The 20,014-nt window shown below is 44.1% G+C and overlaps 1 protein-coding gene across 5 annotated transcripts in view; it reads left to right on the forward strand.

The window, feature by feature from the left end:
- The first annotated feature begins 4,594 nt into the window (after positions 1-4,594).
- atp2b4 (ATPase plasma membrane Ca2+ transporting 4) overlaps positions 4,595-20,014 on the forward strand; it is a 109,459-nt gene continuing 94,039 nt past the window's right edge. For all 5 annotated transcript variants that reach the window (XM_029114218.2, XM_010880880.5, XM_010880882.5 and 2 more), the window contains exon 1: positions 4,595-5,452. The gene's annotated coding sequence lies outside the window, so the exon portion shown is untranslated. The remainder of the gene's footprint in view (positions 5,453-20,014) is intronic.

Consider the following 20,014-nt stretch of genomic DNA (forward strand, 5'->3'; position numbering starts at 1 on the left):
CTCATCCAAGCACACAAGGTGGAGGTGAGAAATAGCAGTGGTTCCCTTCCTTCCTGAATCCTTTACAACCCCTTCACATAACGTAAATCAAGAACTAAGCGGGGAAACCAATTGACCACTAGGAGGAGCTGAAAAGCTCCAAATCCAAGTCCTTACATCCTGTACGGAGGCACCAGTCACCTGTGATGACTCCCCCTGAGCAGGAACTCACAGAGACCAGGGAACAGAGACACAGAAAAAAGGAGTGAGAGCAGGAGTTTGGGCTTAGGCAGACAAATAGACGACTCTGTGTGTGCGTGCGTTTGTGTTTGTGTGTCTGTGTGTGTGTGTGCGTGTGTGTGTCTGTGTGTGTGTGTGTGTGTCTGTGTGTGTGTGTGTGTCTATGCGTGTGTGTGTGTGTCTGCATGTGTGTGTCTGTGTGTGTGTCTGTGTTTGTGTGTCTGTGTGTGTGTCTGTGTTTGTGTGTGTCTGTGTGTGTGTGGGTGTGTCTGTGTGTGTGTGTGTGTGTGTGTGTGTGTGTGTGTGTGTGCATGTGTGTGTGTGCGTGTCTGTGTGTGTATGTGCGTGTGTGTCTGTGTGTGTGTGTGTGTGTGTGTGTGTGTGTGTGTGTGTGTTATTTCGCCCTCTGACAGCTCCCTGTGCTGCAGCATTACCCATCAGCACTCCTCCTCCTTCTCTTCATTTTTCTCCCAGAAGTCTTTGGATGTTTTCACTCTCTACCCCTATCTATCTATCTATCAGCACTATCTCCTCTCTTCCCATCGCCTTCTCTTCCTTTCATCTCGCTTTCCATCCCTCGTTTTTACTCCCTCACTTATTCCCTCTCCCTCAAGCTCTTTAACTCTCTCTGCATAATTTGTCCTCCTCCCCAAGAAACATTTTAGATTTTCTTTCTATCTGCATCCATTCCTTTCTCTTTATAGCTCTCCTTTGGTCCCTCAGTCCTCTGTTGCATTTCTCCTTCAGTCCCTGGCCTGTCCTATTGTCTGTTTCTTGTTCTTTCTCCCTCTCTCTCTATTTTCTTCCAATCTCTCACTCTCTCTCCTCTCCTTCATCCATCTGTTTAGCTGTATCCCTCCATTTTCTAACAACCATCCTTTTCCCTCTCTTTTACTCCCCCCATCAAGCTCTATCTATCGTATCTCCTCCTCGCCTATCTCTCCTTCCCCCCTCTCTGTTCTCCTCCTCACCCCTCTCCCCGCCCTCCTTTTGCTGTGTTGGGATACCCTCAGGTAGACTTGATCACAACATCACAACAAAACCCTCGCTAAGCTTTCCGCATGTGTATTGCACAGATGACTATACCGCCAGTAAGTGTGAGTGTTCCACAGTGTCAAGCCGTGTCCTCATCATTTGGTTCCGTGCATGTGTGTTCGCATGTGCGAGCCAGTATATGCCCGGACATGTGTTGGTCTCAACTATTATCCTGTCAAATACCTGGGCTTCTATACTGTCACCTCCTCTGAGTTTCATCTCGCCTTCCTCTGTGTTTTATAAGACGGTGGACTTCAAAGCCTCGGTAGGCTGAACGAGGCTGGACAAATACAGGCTGCCGAGCAGCCATTTCCATCTGCAGCACGGAGCTGTGGACACTCAGGCTAGAAACACGTGTCACCAGTTGCATTGCCAGCGGAACATTGGTCGTATCGTCAGCTGTTACTATCTAGTCAGATGTGTTGGTGGAGAAAATGCATTTGTGCTCTCAGTCTTTCTGTCGCCCCTCACTTTCCCCTGTCTTGCGGTCTTTTCCTCTCTCACAATATTGTCCCTCTTTCTTTTTGTCTCGCTCTTTCACTCTCTCACACACGCTTCCTTTCCTCTGCCCCTCTGCCCACCACAGACGTGATGTGATGCGTAATGACGAATCTGATTGGCTGCTGCCCGTAACACTGTCCAGGATCTCCTCGTCCTGTTGTTGTTGCCATAACAGCCCTGTGTATCTAATGTAAATACAGAACTTACTGGGAGGGGAGTGGAGGGGAGGAAGGAGGAGATGAAGGAGGAGAGGAGGAGACAGTAACAGAGACACTTATGCTGGTGAGGGGCTGTGCATGATCCACTTTTGTTAGGACTAGGTCATGGTTGGACACGATGGTTTTGTTGACTGTGTGTGTGTGTGTGTGCGCATGTGTGTGTGTGTGTGGTCAGAGTTAGAGAGGCAGAAACGGTCGTCCTGAAGAGGCATGAAAGTGTGTTGGACTTGAGGTCTGTAAGGACCCTGCATAAAGTGTTGATTTAGGGGAGATGGATCAAACCGCAGCGGCAACAGGTCGGCTGTTAACACATGCAGACACACACACACACACACACTGTTTGCTGAGGACCACTCAAGTTCTCTGCTCATGACGTATTAGAGCGAATATTATTCCCACGTTCCTTCTTTGACTTCCTCATTCATTTTCGTATTGCAATGAGACTATTGGACTATTGCAGAGCTGGGGTGTATCTTGTAAAGGGGTGCCTCACTCAAGAAGGTTTTGAAAAGAATAATACAGCCATCCAGATTTGGCTTTAAAAACATCTATTTGCTAAGAGATTGGACTGAAACAGAAAACCCCTCAGACCCAACTGAATTGTAATGTACAGTAACCATAGTTACCTGGAGACAGTGGGTGTGAGACCACAATAGGATAACACAGCACAGCCATGGAGGCCTTTCACATCACCTAGGTTTCCACTATACAAAAGAACATTTCGAGAAGTCCTAAATCAACATGGCATATGGTCACACACCACGATACACTCTGACCTCATTTTAGGTGACAGTTTGCTTCAGATATCCAGATGATACTCCTTAGAATGCCATAGCAACCAATGAACATTTTGAATCTGAGCTGTAGAGGAATCATACGCATCCACCTCGTTCATACAGCTTATTATCGGTGGACGCGGGAAGCTGCGGTGAGTTGCATGTATTCTTCAGGCAGCCCACCTGTTGACAACGCACGTGCAAACACAATGGCTCCTGAATGGAACAGCAATGACTGTTTCTTTAGGACGCAGACTTGGAAACAAACACAGCACTCAAATGAACTGTGTATGTTTGATTTGGGCTATATGGGTAGAGCAGTACTGATTTTTTGCAAAAGTATTTATACATGTACAAATATGTTCTGTTTCACTTCTATTGCATGAATAATATACATAAATAAATGTACTTTTATCAATAGCAATCCAATTCTAATCCAATTAGTTAAGGTCAGTGTCAGTATTGCCAAGTCCATGACATTGAACGAAGTGAATGAAAACGTCACCAGAGCAAACCGCTCGCTATTTCACACTGGTTACATGGGCCTCACCACCAGGGCACAGCAGAATAACTACACAACAAGCCTTGTGACAAATCAGATGAGATGGTTTTTTCAAAGGGCTATACCGGTCTATGCAGGTTGTTGTCAATGTTTTATTTATTTGTTTATTTTCCTTTTTCACTGGATCAGAATGATCTGGTTTCTGTGAGTCTCTTTTTCATGAAGGATCAGATTGATCTAGTGGTTCCTGGGACAGTCTTCAGAAATAATCCCCTCATGACCTAAAACACAATGTCAAGATAACAGAATGCAGATGTTCAGGGATTCGAACAGGTCACACACCTTACCCTTGGGCTAGCGTCTAGAGCCAGGTAACAGTTAACCAAATTCAATTTTTGATACTACCTTTCCACTGAAAGTATCCAGAGGGGCCTGAAAACATGCTAAATCTAACATCAAAGTTTAATTGGAAAAACTGGGTGAAGGAGTTTAAGGAGGTATTCAATGATTTTTCAGCCACTGGTTGTAAAAGTGGCACTGTAGAGCCAAAACGGTTTCCAGACCTGTGGTCATCACATCATATGTGCCAATATGTGCCCCAATTCATCCACATTGCTCAATTTCAAACGAGCTATTTCAAGGCTAAATGGGGTATGATAGTGATTCTACTCACTGATTATGCACATACTGTGGATACTTCAAGTATGCACATCATTATGGAAAATGCAGCTTTTGTACATGTAAAGGCTGAAATCAAGATAAATCATGTCAGACCTTTTGTCTCCATTAATTACATCTTGTAATCAACTATATTAATGTGAAAACCCAATGGATAATGTCTCTGAAAAAGAATACAAAAGAAAAATGTCAGGCCCAAAATGGGATGTTTAAAAAATATTGTCATTTACAAAACACCTGGAATACATCATTAAAGCGTCGGGCTTATGCCAGATCCCTTCACCTAGTGTAATTTTATTTCACAGAGAAACTTGAGCCATTGAAATGGGCAATTACCTGGTAACACTCAAAACGTTTTAATTAACCCCAAAATGGAAACGTATACTTTACCCACAGCCCACAATTTTTCACCAGAACTTATTCATTCATATGGAGGTTAGGCAAAGTCTGTCATTTTGTAGTGAATATTTAATAGGTGAGATTGGATTTCTAAGTCCGTATCCCTTCTGAAGGATAAACTAATTGTATTTACTTATTTTTAAGCGCTATCAATTAATGCTATCCGACTGCAGAAATCCGATCAGATACTTTTTGAAATCCTACGCCCAGAGATCCACCTTAATAGGTAATGCCAAGTAGATCCCTCCCTCTTTCTCCCCCTCTCCCTTTGCCTCCCCCTCTTCTCCGCAGCGGAGCTTGCTCCAGACCCTGGCGTTGTGTACCTCTTTCGTTTTTCCAACCACGGAAATCGGTGAACCGATCGGTGCGCTTTGATTTTTGGTATGGGGATAGGTTGCGTTTATCTGTAGTTTTGCCGCAGATCTAGCATACGTGAACCAGGAAACCACAGACAACTTAGACAAAAGAAACCTCGCGGTGTGAATCTAGATACGCGGACCCGTATTCTTTCTGCTACTGTCGTTTGTCTTCGAACCAAACCGACCCTTCCTCGCGCAATAATTTCCTCCTGTTTGGAGAGGAAGGGTGTTAGCTTTTAAAGTGAAATCTCACCAGTTCGTATACTTTGTGGTTCGTAACGTGTTGCTCTAGCTTATCACCCACTTTATCAAATTACTGATATCTAAAACAAAAGGACAATCTGTAAAGTGCTGCGGTCAATAGCGTCTCTGTGCAATGCCCCAGTTGTTAAATTGGAGCCCAGATGGGGAATAAACAAAACCGTAATCTATAGCACGTACTTTTAAGGAAGCAGATCGCACGTTTATTTAAAATAACGCATAGGGCAGATTCTTCTCACGGATTTCTCATCTCAAAAGTACGATATAGCCACAGTTTCTTTGTCCCTTCTGTTTTAAACTGTAAGCCACAACGAAAAACCCTTAGCACTAGCTTTGACTGAAGCGGAAGAGGACTGTTTCGAGACGGGATTCTGGATTTACCCGCTGGTGGAGACAGACTGTGCGTGCGTTAGTGAGCAGAGCAGAGTAGAGGAGCGCTCACTGAGACCACCTCCCGCCGGCTTGCTGCCATGCACCTAACCGTCTGACTGTCTCGGCATCCGGGTAAGGACTACCGCCTTTCTATTCCACACCCCATGTTATTTCAAAATATGTGTGTCTGGAATGAATGAATTGTGGCTTCGAGGTGGGACGCGTGTTCTCCATTGGCAATACCACTGTAACCAACCGCCTGTTGTCTGCAGATATTAAATTGTCAAGTTTCAATACCCTAAAACAGACCTCCATCAAGTTTGATTTATCATCATTATTATTTTAACACTGTGCTTTACTTAGTGTTGACAGATGTTAATTTAGCCGTAGGTCTGTCCTCTCTTTTTTTACGAATTGCCTGGGAGACTAAGAAGGAAGATTCTGCCGATAGTATATTTAGATTAGTGATTGTCCTTCACCAAAGTGTTCGTTGCAACAGTTTCTCAATTACATGACAATGAAATGGTTTTCCACTTTGGAGGCATTTATTGCTATCCTGTCGCGGGACAAATTTGAGACGCCGCCAAGTCACTGACAGCAATGCGCATCTGTCATCTGGGGTCCTCTCTTTCGTTGATCGTGTGGTTCTTCCTAGTTCAGATTGTACACGTCAAGACTAGTGAATGGCAGTGCTTGCAAACTGCAAAACATAATATTAGGTTTTAGCTCGAGCTTCGAAAGATAAGAACTCGTTTAATTATCATGCGCTTGCTTGCAGCAAAAGTCAATTATTCTTACGTCATCTCCAAACGATGGGCGTAATGAGCTCTCCGCCCTCTTCTCCCTTCTCCTCCCTCCTTTTCTGGGTGTGTCCTTGCACTATTGCGTTTTTACAGCAAGGGGAGACCCCGCAATATCGGCTCGTGACGATTTTCAGATTTTGTGACCTCTAAAGCAGGGCATCCGCGCTGTTATTTTCACTCTGCAACGGAGTGTTGAAAGCAACTGCGATTATTACTGCATTTCAATCACTAGAGAGTTCAGGTGGATCTCAACTCCGTTTTATCACCGGCTTTTGTAACCGTAGAGACACTGCCATCTTTCTCTCTGAATTAGGTGTGACTGCTGCAGTGAACTAAACATGTGTATTAATTAGCATCCGGCACGCTACAAATCACACCTTCTCGTAGAAAACATTGTATATTTCATTTGACTTCAGTTGTATTTAATGTAAAACGTTAAATATCGTCTGCTGGGATTATGATCTATGACATAACATAGTGGGACAGTCTGGTATGGTGTTGTCATTGCAGTCATGTCTTCGACAAAGGAAACATTGTAATGTCTGTTAAATTGATTAAATATAACACAAACTGATCAATTATGTCACATCACATTATACATTTAGTGAATTACACTGCATGCATGCACAGGTCTGTCTGTCTGTCTGTCTGTGTCTTTGTATTTGGAAGTGGGTGTTCTCATCCTGGATGTCAGAAAAGTGGCCTCAAACCTTACAGCAGAAAGTCATTTTAGGTGGTTGGTGGTTCAAGACGCATTCTGAGTACCGTCAATGCTTATCACTGAACTGGTGATCAGCTTTTTAGTGTGGCATTGTCTTCAACTGTCAACATCAGCCCTTCTCCCATAATCCTATGGGGCCTCCCTTTCTGCTTCATTAATTTGCCAATCACACGCAGAAATGGCTGCTTCAGTATCTCCACCATGAAGATGAACAGTGGTGTCACTCTGATTTGGCACTCAGTGGGAGGGGCTTGTGGTGGTGCAAAACAGTCACGCTTATTAGTCCCAGAGTCATGTATCTGGGGTTTTGTGTGACCATTCTGGATAGTAACACATTCTTCTCTATCGCCTTTGCTAATATGATAATGTGTGCTTCCTTGTTGTGCTGCTTATTTCTGAGAATTTTCAAAATGTCCAGTGAAAGCAGATATGCTTATCAATCAACACCTAAACACAATATAGACTTTGATATCCCAAATGCTAATCATTGAAAGTTTCTGTCGATTTCAACTGTCTTATTTTTAACAACCAGTCATTTTACAGGTAACTGACTGAGACGCCCTTGTGTATTTACACCACCAACATTTGAAGAATAAAGGTGTTATCTGAGCCTTTTAATTCAAGGCTCAGATAACCTCTGTCAGCAGTTCATGTTGGGCAGGTCATCATGGCTCCTGGCCTAATCAACCCACAGCTTCCCGCCAGCCCTTGGTGATATTCAATACAAACCATCTTGACACTTCTCGTGGGGCAGTGTGTTACTTATGAATACTTACCCACCCGGAAGAAGTTTTATCCGTTGCCACTCTCTGATTTGATACCGGAAAACATTGGCTGCCAGTGCCCCACTAGCGCCAGCTGAGGGCTGCACAGAGACGCATTGTTCTAGTTCCAGCCCAGTGACACTGAACATCCTTTGTCTAAAGCAGACTGTGGCGTTTGTGGCTCGTGCACCTTGGTTTTGCGCGTGATGCCCAACGTGGCATTCGTTTTATAGGATTTCTCCTGTGTTTTTGGCGGAGTGAGATTGGTGCATTAGTTGGTTTGTATTCCCTTAGTTGCTATGTGTGCGTTGTCGGTTTATGTGTATTTCGTTAGTTGCTGTGTGTATAGTGTCGGTCGGTGTGTATTGCGACATGGAACGTGCAAAGCTTGCTCCATGTCACCTGCTCGCATTTGGTTCTTTCTAATTAAGAGATTTGAGTGCGCATGCGTTTTTAAGATCTTCTGGGGCCAGGGAAAGACTGTATCCCTGCTGGGGCCAGGTAAAGACTGTATCCCTGCTGGGGCCAGGGAAAGACTGTATCCCTGCTGGGGCCAGGGAAAGACTGTATCCCTGCTGGGGCCAGGGAAAGACTGTATCCCTGCTGGGGCCAGGGAAAGACTGTATCCCTGCTGGGGCCAGGGAAAGACTGTATCCCTGCTGGGGCCAGGGAAAGACTGTATCCCTGCTGGGGCCAGGGAAAGACTGTATCCCTGCTGGGGCCAGGGAAAGACTGTATCCCTGCTGGGGCCAGGGAAAGACTGTATCCCTGCTGGGGCCAGGGAACGACGGTATCCCTGCTGGGGCCAGGGAACGACGGTATCCCTGCTGGGGCCAGGGAACGACGGTATCCCTGCTGGGGCCAGGGAACGACGGTATCCCTGCTGGGGCCAGGGAACGACGGTATCCCTGCTGGGGCCAGGGAACGACTGTATCCCTGCTGGGGCCAGGGAACGACTGTATCCCTGCTGGGGCCAGGGAACGACTGTATTCCTTTTGAAAAGTATTGGGTTGCTGTGAGAGTCCTATTAATACTGTAGGTCATTGCCATATTAATTTTAATTCTAGTATCCACTCTGCTGTCTCTTCCCATCTTCTGGTAAATCTATTCTACATGTCGCCCTATGTTCTGCATGGGGTTTGGAGGGCCTGCTGGAACTGTGACACACTCTAGGAAACCTTGTTAGCCGCTATCTGAATACACTGAAATGATTTGGCATCATATTTCCATTTAGCCCAGTTCTCTTGTCACATCAGTTTTTTTTTTTTCTTCATGTAACCAACACCGCTAACCCAGTATTGAAGGGTGCGTGTGACACACACACATACACACACACACACACACACACACACACACACACACACACACACACACACTCTCTCTTCATTCCTCCCCTCTCCCTCTGATGTTTAGGGTTGAGTGCACTGGGAGTTAGTCTCAGAGTTGCGATTCATAGCAGAGGCTTAGCCCCCAAACCAAGAGCCCTGTTAGCACCCTATCCATGGCTTCTTTCTTTCTGAGAGGGCAACACACACACACACACACACACACACAGCGTTAAGCCTGCACGGATGGGTGAGTTTTCTCTGAGTCGTATCCCAGCTGGAGTGCAGTGGAGAAGGACAGACTCCGTTGGTGTCCTGGTCAAGGCTGCAGTCTGCAGGGCTTGGGCCACGTTACAGCGTTGTCACTCCGCCGTGGTCCTCGCCACCATGCTGTCGTTCCCTAACAAGGCCCAATTACTCCTCTCCCCTCGTCTCTTCTCCGTTTATCGGCACTGTGGCAAATAGTTGGTGTGTGTTCTTTCCTTTGCACTTGTGTGTGTGTGTGTTTTGTGTGTTAGTGTCATAAACTTCTCGGTAAGGTGTAACAGAGTCCTGCTGAGGAGTTAATGAGCTGCAGCAGGCTGGTGACGGCTCTGTCAATCGTGTGTGTGTGTGTGTGTGTGTGTGTGTGTGTGTGTTATGTATATAACACACACATACAGAGCTGCAATATGTGTTGTGAAATGTATTATTGGAGCATGGAAGGGTAGTGTCCCTGTGGTGCATTGTGGGATGGTGGATTGTTGACTGGACCCAATGGTGTGGATACAGAGTATGGGTGTGTCTGTGGGTGTGTCTGTGGGTGTGTCTGTGGGTGTGTCTGTGGGTGTGTCTGTGGGTGTGTCTGTGGGTGTGTCTGTGTGGGGCCATCTTGCTGCTTCTGTTATCATCATGCACTAGCCTGCCGTGTGCTTCGTGACAACCACGCATATGTTTCTACCTTCATAGTGTAATGAGCACATGATGTTGTCATTCAGTTCATCCATGGTACCAAACAATCATGCGATTCTGCATTCCTGGTGCAAAGAAACATTGTGCGTGCGTGCGTGCATGCATGCATGCATGCCTGCTTGCCCACAAGCTCGGTTTTGCAAGTAGATATGTGGAGATGGGCGACCTTGTGGATAACTGACAGAGGTTAGGTTGAAAAGCAACACAAGTTAATGAAAGAAGGGTATCGCTAAGGAGAGAGGAGGTGGTGTTGTGAGGGACGAAGAGGAGTAGAGACGTGGAGGTAAGAGGATTCTCCAGAGACAGTGAAGGCTTCATTAACATACAGTATATACAGTCTATGATCAAAGCGGGTCGGGCACTAATGCCCCGCTGAGACGGTTCTTTACATGAACATCTCCTGCATTCCATAGCACGGGTCTGGCAATGAAAGGAGGGATGTTAACATGAAGTCAGAGAGATTACCGAAAAACAATTGAAATATGGTGCCAAGTGAGAGGAAGGGAATGAACGATGAACTACACTGTTGACTGGAGGAGGAGGAGGTCTCGTTTACGGAACCCACTATGGTAACAGTATAGCAGTTAAAGGTTCTGAGGTGAGGGAGGAGACTTAGGGGGAGGAGGTGGGGTTTCTTTTAGCCAAAGAGGAAGTGGAAATCAAGATTGTTTCCTCATGTTCTGTGTTCTAAATACAGATTTTCCCCTCATCGTTTCACTTCCTGATCTTAACGACGCTGGGCTGGTCTCTGTGTGTCTCTGGGTCTGTCTGTGTATTTGTCTGTCTTTGTAACAGAGTGTAGTTCTCTAGTTGTTTGTCTGTGGTGAAGTCTGGTGGTAACAGTTACACATTCATCAGATGTAGTTGCCGGCCCAAGGCCAAAGAGAACTCCGTCCCTGCGCTTCCTATCCCATCCGTTCTACCACACCCTCCTTCATTATTTCCATGTGCACACATGGGCAAGCGCGCACACAGAGGCAACTACACATTACTACACTTAATTCTGTATTTTGAATCCACAAACTTTAGCTGGACTAAGGGATTTAAATGTCTCACAGGTTCTTGAAATCGAGCCACCTAAGGCACATTCCAAACCACCTATCTGCTGAGACATAGCTAATGTCTTACTCTGGGTTTAGACTATAGACTGGGGTCTGTTTTGTGGCACGGAATCCATCCCAGCTGGCCACAAAACTGAGATGAGGGCATTACCAGATGAAATATGCTGTGGCCTGTAGGCAAATATTTAAACCAAATTCAAATGCATTTCATGTTCAAACGGATGTCATATGTTGCAAATAGGCAACTGTCTTTTAAATTGTTTGCTCCAATGTACTTATTGCAATGTGTTCATTTGTTTATTACTGGGGAAATATATGGATTGCTACCTCAGTGTTCGAAGCCATGGGTGTTGAGTAGTTCGTGTTTTCTTTTCAGTGGTTGACTAAAGGGGAACAACCACCATACTCTGGTTACATCATAACTCTCCAGGTCCCTTGGTTTTGTATTATCAAATGCCTGAATGAATGAAATCCATTAACTGATAATTAACTGAATTATTGTAGACGCACCGAAAATAAACATGGCAAAGTATTGTCGTGTGATCGGGAGGGAGAGTTAGGAATGTTTCAGCACCATGAGGGCGAGGGAGAGTTCCCCACTCCGTTCTCTCGCTGTGTGCGTGACTGGTGGCCTAGAGGTCCAGGGTAACTTACTACACCTGCCTCACTGATCACAGAACAGATTTGGCAACGGAGCTCAACACCACCAGCTTCCGGGTGTGGGGACAGTATGTGATCTCCATCCAGCAGATTTATCCGTTCCTCTCTGTGCTTTCGGGTTCCCTTACGACGGATTCAGGCCTATAGGTGGACGTGCGACCTGGAGACGCCATATGGTAAGCCCATGTAGGTGGCCTCCGCTGCCAGGTATTAGGGGTCACTTCCATCCATACCCTGGGCTGGCCAAGCTGGTTGTGAGAAGCTGGTACTTAAGGAGCTTTTCTCCTCGATGTAGCAATCGACGGCACAACCCACTTCCAAAATTAGCACCTCCCTTCCCGTCTCCCCCACAGCAACAATATCTGGCTTATTAGGCGTGCCGGAGAACGCATTAGCGCCAGCGTCTAACTGAGCTCCTCTGACAAGCCAGTCCTTTCCTGGTTGTTGATACCACCTGCCTCACTTCAGTAGCTATCGGGTGGACGGGGCTATCGTGTCTCGCTACGTACATGTTTTTGTATGGGTGCCAACAATTATCAACGCATGATGGACCTGTTACATTTCTCAGTGTGTTTAAAAATAAAAACGTTTATTTTGTAGTTGTGGATACCAGAATGTGTGTGTTTGTGAACCTGAAATCTCACATTAATGGTTAAAGTGAGAATGCCCTTTGCTAGTTGCAGAGTTGGAATTGTAAGACAGTGGTCAGCACAGCCCAATGCAGTAAAGTTTTCCTTGCGGCCTTCGACCAGCCAAGACACACACACACACACACACACACACCAACCCACAGAGAGAAACTGGTTGGAAACACTACCATTAACAGAGGATTGTATGTGAGAGGGATTGTGCATCGCTTGTCGTCGGACATCCAAGTGTGAGATGTCATGGTCTGTTTCCTGTCTTTTATCCTGTGTGTGCAGACAAATGTAGTTTGGTATGCTGAATGGGTTTTTCAGGGTTGAGAAACAGGTTATGTATTGTTTGGACATGATTACTGAACACAGTGGGGATGGTCTGGTGTCTTCTACTGTGACTGTTTACAAAAGACACACGCAGGAACACACAAACACACACATTTCTGGGGACTGATTCTTTTTTTAGGTTTTACTATCTTTCTGGTCACCACATGCATTGTTAGACCTAGATCACACACACACACATCTAATGAATGAAGCGGTGTCTATGGTATACCTGCCCTGTATATATATCCCTTTCATTTTGTTCTCTTCAATAGTATATCCGGCATGGAAATGACATGGAAGTGAATAGCAAGATAATGACAAATGGTGAGTCTACATGTGGTGTTTTTGGATTAACATTGATGTGTTTTCTGTTAGAGTTGGTGATTTGATGTTGAGGCTCAGGACAAACTGTTCCACGACAATGAATGGGGACGTTCTCCTTGACCTTAGATAGCTCTGCATTCCCATCATATGAATGCTGTAACTAATCTGTTTTTCCACTGCCATATGATTTCAAAGTCCAGAAACACAGGGTCCACTCAAAGCTAATATGTGCTAGTCCTATAATCATGAGGCGTAGAACAGAGGGCAAAGGAGAGAGAGAGAGAGCGAGAGAGAGAAACGAGGGGGGGCAGGAGAGAACATGGGGAAAGAAAGAAAGGCAGGGGGGAGGGAGGGAGAGACAGAGGGATAATGGAAGGAAAAGTGACAGGGGAACTGACAGACAGAGGCGTAGAGGGTGAGAGAGAGGGGCGTAGAGGGTGAGAGAGAGGGGCGTAGAGGGTGAGAGAGAGGGGCGTAGAGGGTGAGAGAGAGGGGCGTAGAGGGTGAGAGAGAAGCATGGAAGGAGGGGGACAGGGGGAGGGGGAGAGAGAAATGGAAAGCATGTGGGTGTAATGTAATCACACGAGGTCCGTGTGAGTGCATTTTTACAAATATGTGTTGTCTAGAACATACTCTCTTTTGTGTGGACAGAATAGGCATATCTCCTTCATACATCATGTATATCTGCTCCACCCTGCCACGTTCGTCTTTGTGTCTGTGTCACTGTCTCAGCCAAATTGTGTTAGCACAAATTGTATTAGCAATAGCATTAGCGTGATCCATTTAAAATAAGCAGAAGCAGAAAATGCTAAATCCACTGAAAACCACCAAACATGACGCTGACTCATCACCATCTGGGACCACCTTGTGACTCCATTTGAGGAACAACCTTGCCAAACGTGACCTGAGGCTCCTTTTCCCAGAGAACTAACTTTGTTTCCACTCATCAGTCACATTCAGTCATTTAAGGCATTTGAATTGAACTTCATCACGCTTTAGTGAAGGACTGCTGTTACACAATGTGACCTTGCATGTCGAGTGATATTCATCTACTAATGAGTCAATAGTGTTGGCCAATATTGTCGCTTGACAGCTGTCTTCAGATTAGTTACAGGGCGGTGGCTCGGGGTCATTGGCATTGGAGTTTCTAACCCCCGAAATGCAACACTATACAGGTAAGGCTAAGCTTAGTATCTACAGTATATACCCCAATGCAATTAAAGTGGGCACAGAAGTGCTCTTTGTATGACAGTGGCCTCCTCAGAAGCATGAACAACATGACATCTAACCACATTCTACAATACGGGATCAGTAGGCATTGATTTATTCTTTTGTTTATGAGTTTGGTTCTCAAGAGCTTGGATTTGAATTCAAATAATTACTATAAGTTGTATATTCTTTGTTTTCTGGGGGTATTGGTGAACACCGGTCATTCTGGTGCGACGCAATGAAGTTCACCACTCCCCTATTTCCAAAAAGGGATTTTCTCCTTGCATTTGTTATAATGCCAGTCATTGAATATATCAGAGTTTTCTGTATAACTTGGTCATTGTAACCTTATTCTATGTCATTTAAACACAGCAGGCTTGTTAGTTTGGGTTAGGGCCCATGGTAGAACTTCTGTGAGGACACTGTTTGCATCTTTCCTGACACGTCAAAACTAGCAAGCTCTGACTTGGAACTCATAAGGTGATACCCGAGTTACTCTTCAAGTGGATATCAGAATAAACCGATAGAAAGCGCTACACAAATATTTGAACTTTAAGCATTCATTTTAACTTTGAGGTTCAGAATCTTTGGCTTAAAACCGCATAAGCCCAAGTGGTGCTGGGATCAGCAAACAACACGCACTGACGCCAATACACACACACACACACACACACCCCAATGCTCAAAAACCCGATGCTCCAGGTGGGTGTTTCAGTAGTATGAGCACTGTTATGTAACAGCTTCAACGGTAGACAACTTTAACAGCATTTTCCTTCCATTGTCAAACACAGTTGGCTAACCAGAATATGAAGCTGGTACTAAAAAAGTCCTTCCTCTGCACGGTACTTCATCCAGAAATGGAATACAGCTGGTAGTGGTTGCATTCTGGGTATGATTGCTTAAATATCTCCCCTTTTAAAAGCCCTTCAGAGCCAATGTACGTGTAGTGTGAGAGCTGTCCACTCTCTTTGCCTATCGCCTCAATACATCAACTGTAACATGGAGAGGGATTGAGAGAGGAAGAAGAGAGGTTTCAAGGGAACGAGTGAGAAGGAAAGAGGCTGGACCAGTTGGTGGCTGAAGTCTTTATTCTTCAATGATAGCCCATCTCCACAATCCTGCGGTAGGCGGGGATTTCATTTCCAATATGAATTCGCTCCTTGTTTGTTTGTGGGCACAGTTTATTTTGTGTGACTGCTGCACCATTCCTCATTTTGTCCATGTTCAGTTCTCCTCTGTTCCATAGCATTGGGCTTGACTGTACGCTAAACCAGCTCTGGATGGGAAAGTCATGACAAAAGTATTTGTAAATCAACGATTGCACTCATACAATGTCGTATATAAATGTTTCGATCTTATAAACAAATTATCACCTCAATTAGATTTCCAGATTTCCGGACATTTCCAACTATTACCAACACAATATATGTAATAAAGTTGGTATATGCACTTGTTAGTCTCATTATTAATTTAAATATGACGATGGTAGACAGAAAGCGAAGTTAAAAAAGTGGAAATGTATTAGCATGTGTTTTCAAGACAAAATTATATTCAAATAATAAAATCATGTCCCAGCACGTTTCCAACAGGTTCATGTCAGACCACAATAACTTTCATGATGTCACTGCGATAATGTACAAACATGTTTATAGAGGCCCTGTAAACTAGCCTTTAAAAGGCAGAGCAGTCAGGACACCAGGAGTCTCTACATTGGCTGTCGCAATATCACGTCAGGTGTTTGCCCTGCGGGCATCACACTGTATGTGGCATAATTACGCCTTGTCATCCAATCAGCTGTTGTTGTATTTTTGTTCCTCCCATTCTCATCTTCAGTAGCCAGCCGGCTCCAGACAACAGGAGACGAAGGGGATTTAGGTGCTGGATGTAGGAGATAAACGTATGAGGGGGAATGAGAGGAAGAGGAGGGGAGCATAGGGGACCAGAGACGTGTTGTAGGGGAGAATTGGGCGAGACAGGAGAAGTAGTAGGCCACTGAAAGCTCTCCTGAGCGTTTCTAATTAGGAGATGAGCATATCCTCAGAGCCTGCTGGGGTAGCCACAGCCTGCTAGCACTAACGTCCAAGACATGCTGCAATTAGGAGAACAAGGAGCTGCTGGTGCTAAGGCAGACCTCTGAGTTTGGTCCACGCGCGCGCACACCCGAAATACCATACAGAAGTTTTAGACAACCTGAGAAAATGGTTTGGTAATGTATCTTGGCAATAAGTGTTTAGTTACTCAAAGACACCTTTTAAAGTGCCCATATTACGACTGCTTTTCAACAAGTTAAAATAGGTCTATAAGTTCCATAAAACATGTTGATGAAGTTGTTTGCTGGACCTCCCTCTATTACCCTCGGTTTCAGTCCCTTTCAAAGTGTTTTGTTTTCTGCTGCTCATTTCATATTCATTATATGCTGCTCCTTTGCCCAAGCCCACTCTAACTGTTACCATGGGAGCGGGGAGAGCGTAGGAGTAACGGTCTAACGTTCTAGACAATGCTAACATATTCCTGTTTGTAAATATAATATTATAATAGCTAGAAGCTAGTGGTTAGCGTTACCTTGTACTATGTGGCAAAACACTAGCTAGCTAAAATGTTAGTTTGCCAAAACACTTCTTGGTTAGTTAGTGTAGAATTGCAAAATAAAGACAGCTAATTGTATAGAATTACTTACATGTCCCTCGTCTGCAGGTATTCCACGCAAAGTTGGAACTGCGATCTCTTTTAGCAAACGTTGCTTGGCTAATCCTGCCTTGTACTGACTGAAGTTGGAGAAACAGCCCGTCTCAAAGTGGTTAGCACAAACCAAATTTTTTTTGCCAACTTTAGCAGGGACATTGCCTTCAGAAATGAATTCAAGCCATGCCGCTTTTCTGTCCTCTGCGGCGATGGAGTGTTTTGTGCTCCTCTTTACAGCCAACAACAGCACAGTTTAAGTGGTGCTTTGACATGGTGCTTCTGAATCAGTAACAACATGGAGGATATCAGAGAAGTTACTGCTGTACCTGGTGGGTGGAGCCTATAGACGGTGGAGACATTAGGTATGCTCTGTTGGGAGGGGTGGAGGGTGGGAATATTCAAATGTTTCGGACTGTGACGTCACAGTCCGAGGAGTTTTCGAACAGCTCACCCAGAGACTGAAGACAGAGGACATTCAGAAATCCATATCTCACTCGAAACAGCATGGATGTTTTGTTTTTTTTCAAAGTTCGTATGCGTGTGGAAGCACCAGAGACACAAAAGAACACCCCAAAATGTTCATAATATGGGCACTTTAAGTAAATTCTTGTGTAAAAGGAAACTGATTTCTTGTGAGATGGGTGCAATATCTGTCACGACAAAATGTGAACAACCTGGACAAGTTGAAGACAGTGAAAGGCCGTAGTGGACAACATCATTTCTTATGGAAGTAATCTGGACTGCAAAATATTTTAATTCCCTCCCTCTCAAAACCTTCCTTTCCAACTTTTTTGGAAAGGAAAGAAAAAGGTGCAGTGGTCTCTTAATTTTTTTCAAGAGCTGTATATTCAACATACCACTGCACCTTTTCCAATAAAGTTGGAAAGGAATGTTTTGAGTAGGGAACAGAAGGGTTAAAATTAAGAGACCACTGCAAATTGAACGCTACTGTTCCTCACTCAAACTTTCCTTTTCAACGTTTTTGGAAAGGAAAGTAAAAGGTGCAGTGGTCTCCTAATTTTTTCCAGAGCTGTATGTGCATTATCTATGATTAAAATCCCTTTCATACCTCAGTTTGGCATGAAATTCCAGTAGTGAAAGTGACACAACATCGTGGGGCTGAAGATCTTTAGAGGTAATCTCAAAATGAAATCCATTTTGCCAGATACTACGCATCTGGCAGGTTCACCCGGAACCAAAGTACACACTTTGTCCGTGAGAAGCCTCATAAGCTATGGCCATCTTTTTCTGATTAGAAAGAGCATTGTTTCAATGTGATAATGACTCCGAAAAGAGTAAATGAACCCTGGATGATTAAGACCTAGTTTGGAATGGAAGTGCACAGCTGGAACATTCATATCTTTTAGATTTGTCACTTCAGGGCGATGACCTTAACATAATTGAAGCTGTGTGGGATCACTTGGAAAGGGAAGAGAATACAAAGCAGCCAAAGTGAATAGATTAATTCAACTTGGAAGAAATTGTCCCTACCACTAACTTAAACCCAACCCTAACTTAACACTAAATGTGAACACACCCGTAAGTGGAAAACGGCCTTTTTCCTCGTTGGGACTAGTGATTTGTCGCCACATATTCCTTGTTTTAATATCTCTGCAATGATTTTTGGTAGGTGCCAGGGTGGTAAAACCTGTACACGTGTATACACACACACACACACACACACATGCACTTACATTGATAAACTGTAAAAAAAAAAGTTTTTTACTGCACAATGGATTCCAACACGTTAGTTCATGGACGTCAGGACACCTTTCTTGGCTACACCTCCACACACTGACACTAAAAGCATACAGAGGGAGCAAAAACCTGCCGTCAGTGATGCTTGCTGGTTAAAGTTAGCGAAAAGGTACAATACTGGTAACGACAATACAGTATCTTCTAAATGAGATGGGAATGGACGAAGAACAAATACTTACTAGTTAAATAAAATAAAATAAATGTGGTGTAACATTTAATAGGGTCCCCTAGGTAAGGAGCTCAGACTTAAATTCTTATTCTGGTACAATAATTACTCTTGGGGATTATCATTCGTTTTCTATGTCATACTGCAATGTATTCAAAGTGAGATTTTATTACAACAGTTATTTGTCAGTTTGCCTTACATCATGAGTATAACTGTACAAACTATGACATTGTTGGTGGAATTTAGAACTTGAAACTATGAAATAGTTTTTTTTAGAGAAATGTTAGGAATTGCTTTTTTTTTTTTTTTTTTTACATCTTACACATTCCAGGAAGGTCTACTGTATTACTAACAGTTTCTGTTGAAGTGTTTGTGGCTTTTTGTTTGTTATGTCTGCCAGGTCCTCCTTCTCTGAATGTCAACCATGTGTAGAAATTAACGCTGACTGTAATGAAATCCCAGGTCATCCTGTCAGTGTAGTCAATTTTCACTAACAAGTACACAATCGCACACGCACGCACAGTGTACAGCTGCCAATATGGATATCCTTCATTCTATCACGGTAGTTTCCAATGAATAGTGGCAATACTCCCATGAGAGGCTGACTTACGCACAAACACACACACACACTTCCTTTTAGATTTAGATTTTACCAATCAACTGTGTGTTAGTTGTAAGGTTATCACAAGATATAACAAATTGCTTACATTTTCTGAAAACTGGAATGTCCCTGCCTGTAATCATGTTAATGGTAACTGTCTTGTGGTAGATTAAAAAGCTCTCCCAGAAAATCTTTTTAAAGGTAGCTGGTACCTGCCGGCATGGTTGTTGGCATTAATCCGGTGGCATTTTAGGGCCTTTTTACACTATGGGACAGTTACCCTCAACACAGATTATGGCTGTTCCAGGACTGAAAATACATTTCCCGTGGAGATTAATGCCATTCAAATTAATTGTCAGTGGAATACTAAGCCTTATCTGTGAATGGGAAACTGGATAAGAGCATATCCCCTAGAATACCATAAACCCTGAACCTTGGTATTGGCAATTAATTTTGTTTTTCTTATGGACAACTAAATTGTTCAGATGTCAGAACATTCAGCCCCTGAATGAAGATTCAGGGGTTGAATGCATGTTCTGACATCTGAACAATGCATTCAGATGTCAGACATCCGGCATTTATCTTGGTACTTTTTTTATTTCTTGCCACCCTCCCGTAGAGGCCAGATTTGTGGAGCGCGTTTGTGGTCACATACGCACATACCATCGCCAGTCTTGTCCATAAATGCCTGTAGCTCCTTCAAA

The sequence above is a fragment of the Esox lucius genome, chromosome 17 (assembly GCF_011004845.1).
Source record: "Esox lucius isolate fEsoLuc1 chromosome 17, fEsoLuc1.pri, whole genome shotgun sequence".
Taxonomy (NCBI): Eukaryota; Metazoa; Chordata; class Actinopteri; order Esociformes; family Esocidae; genus Esox; species Esox lucius.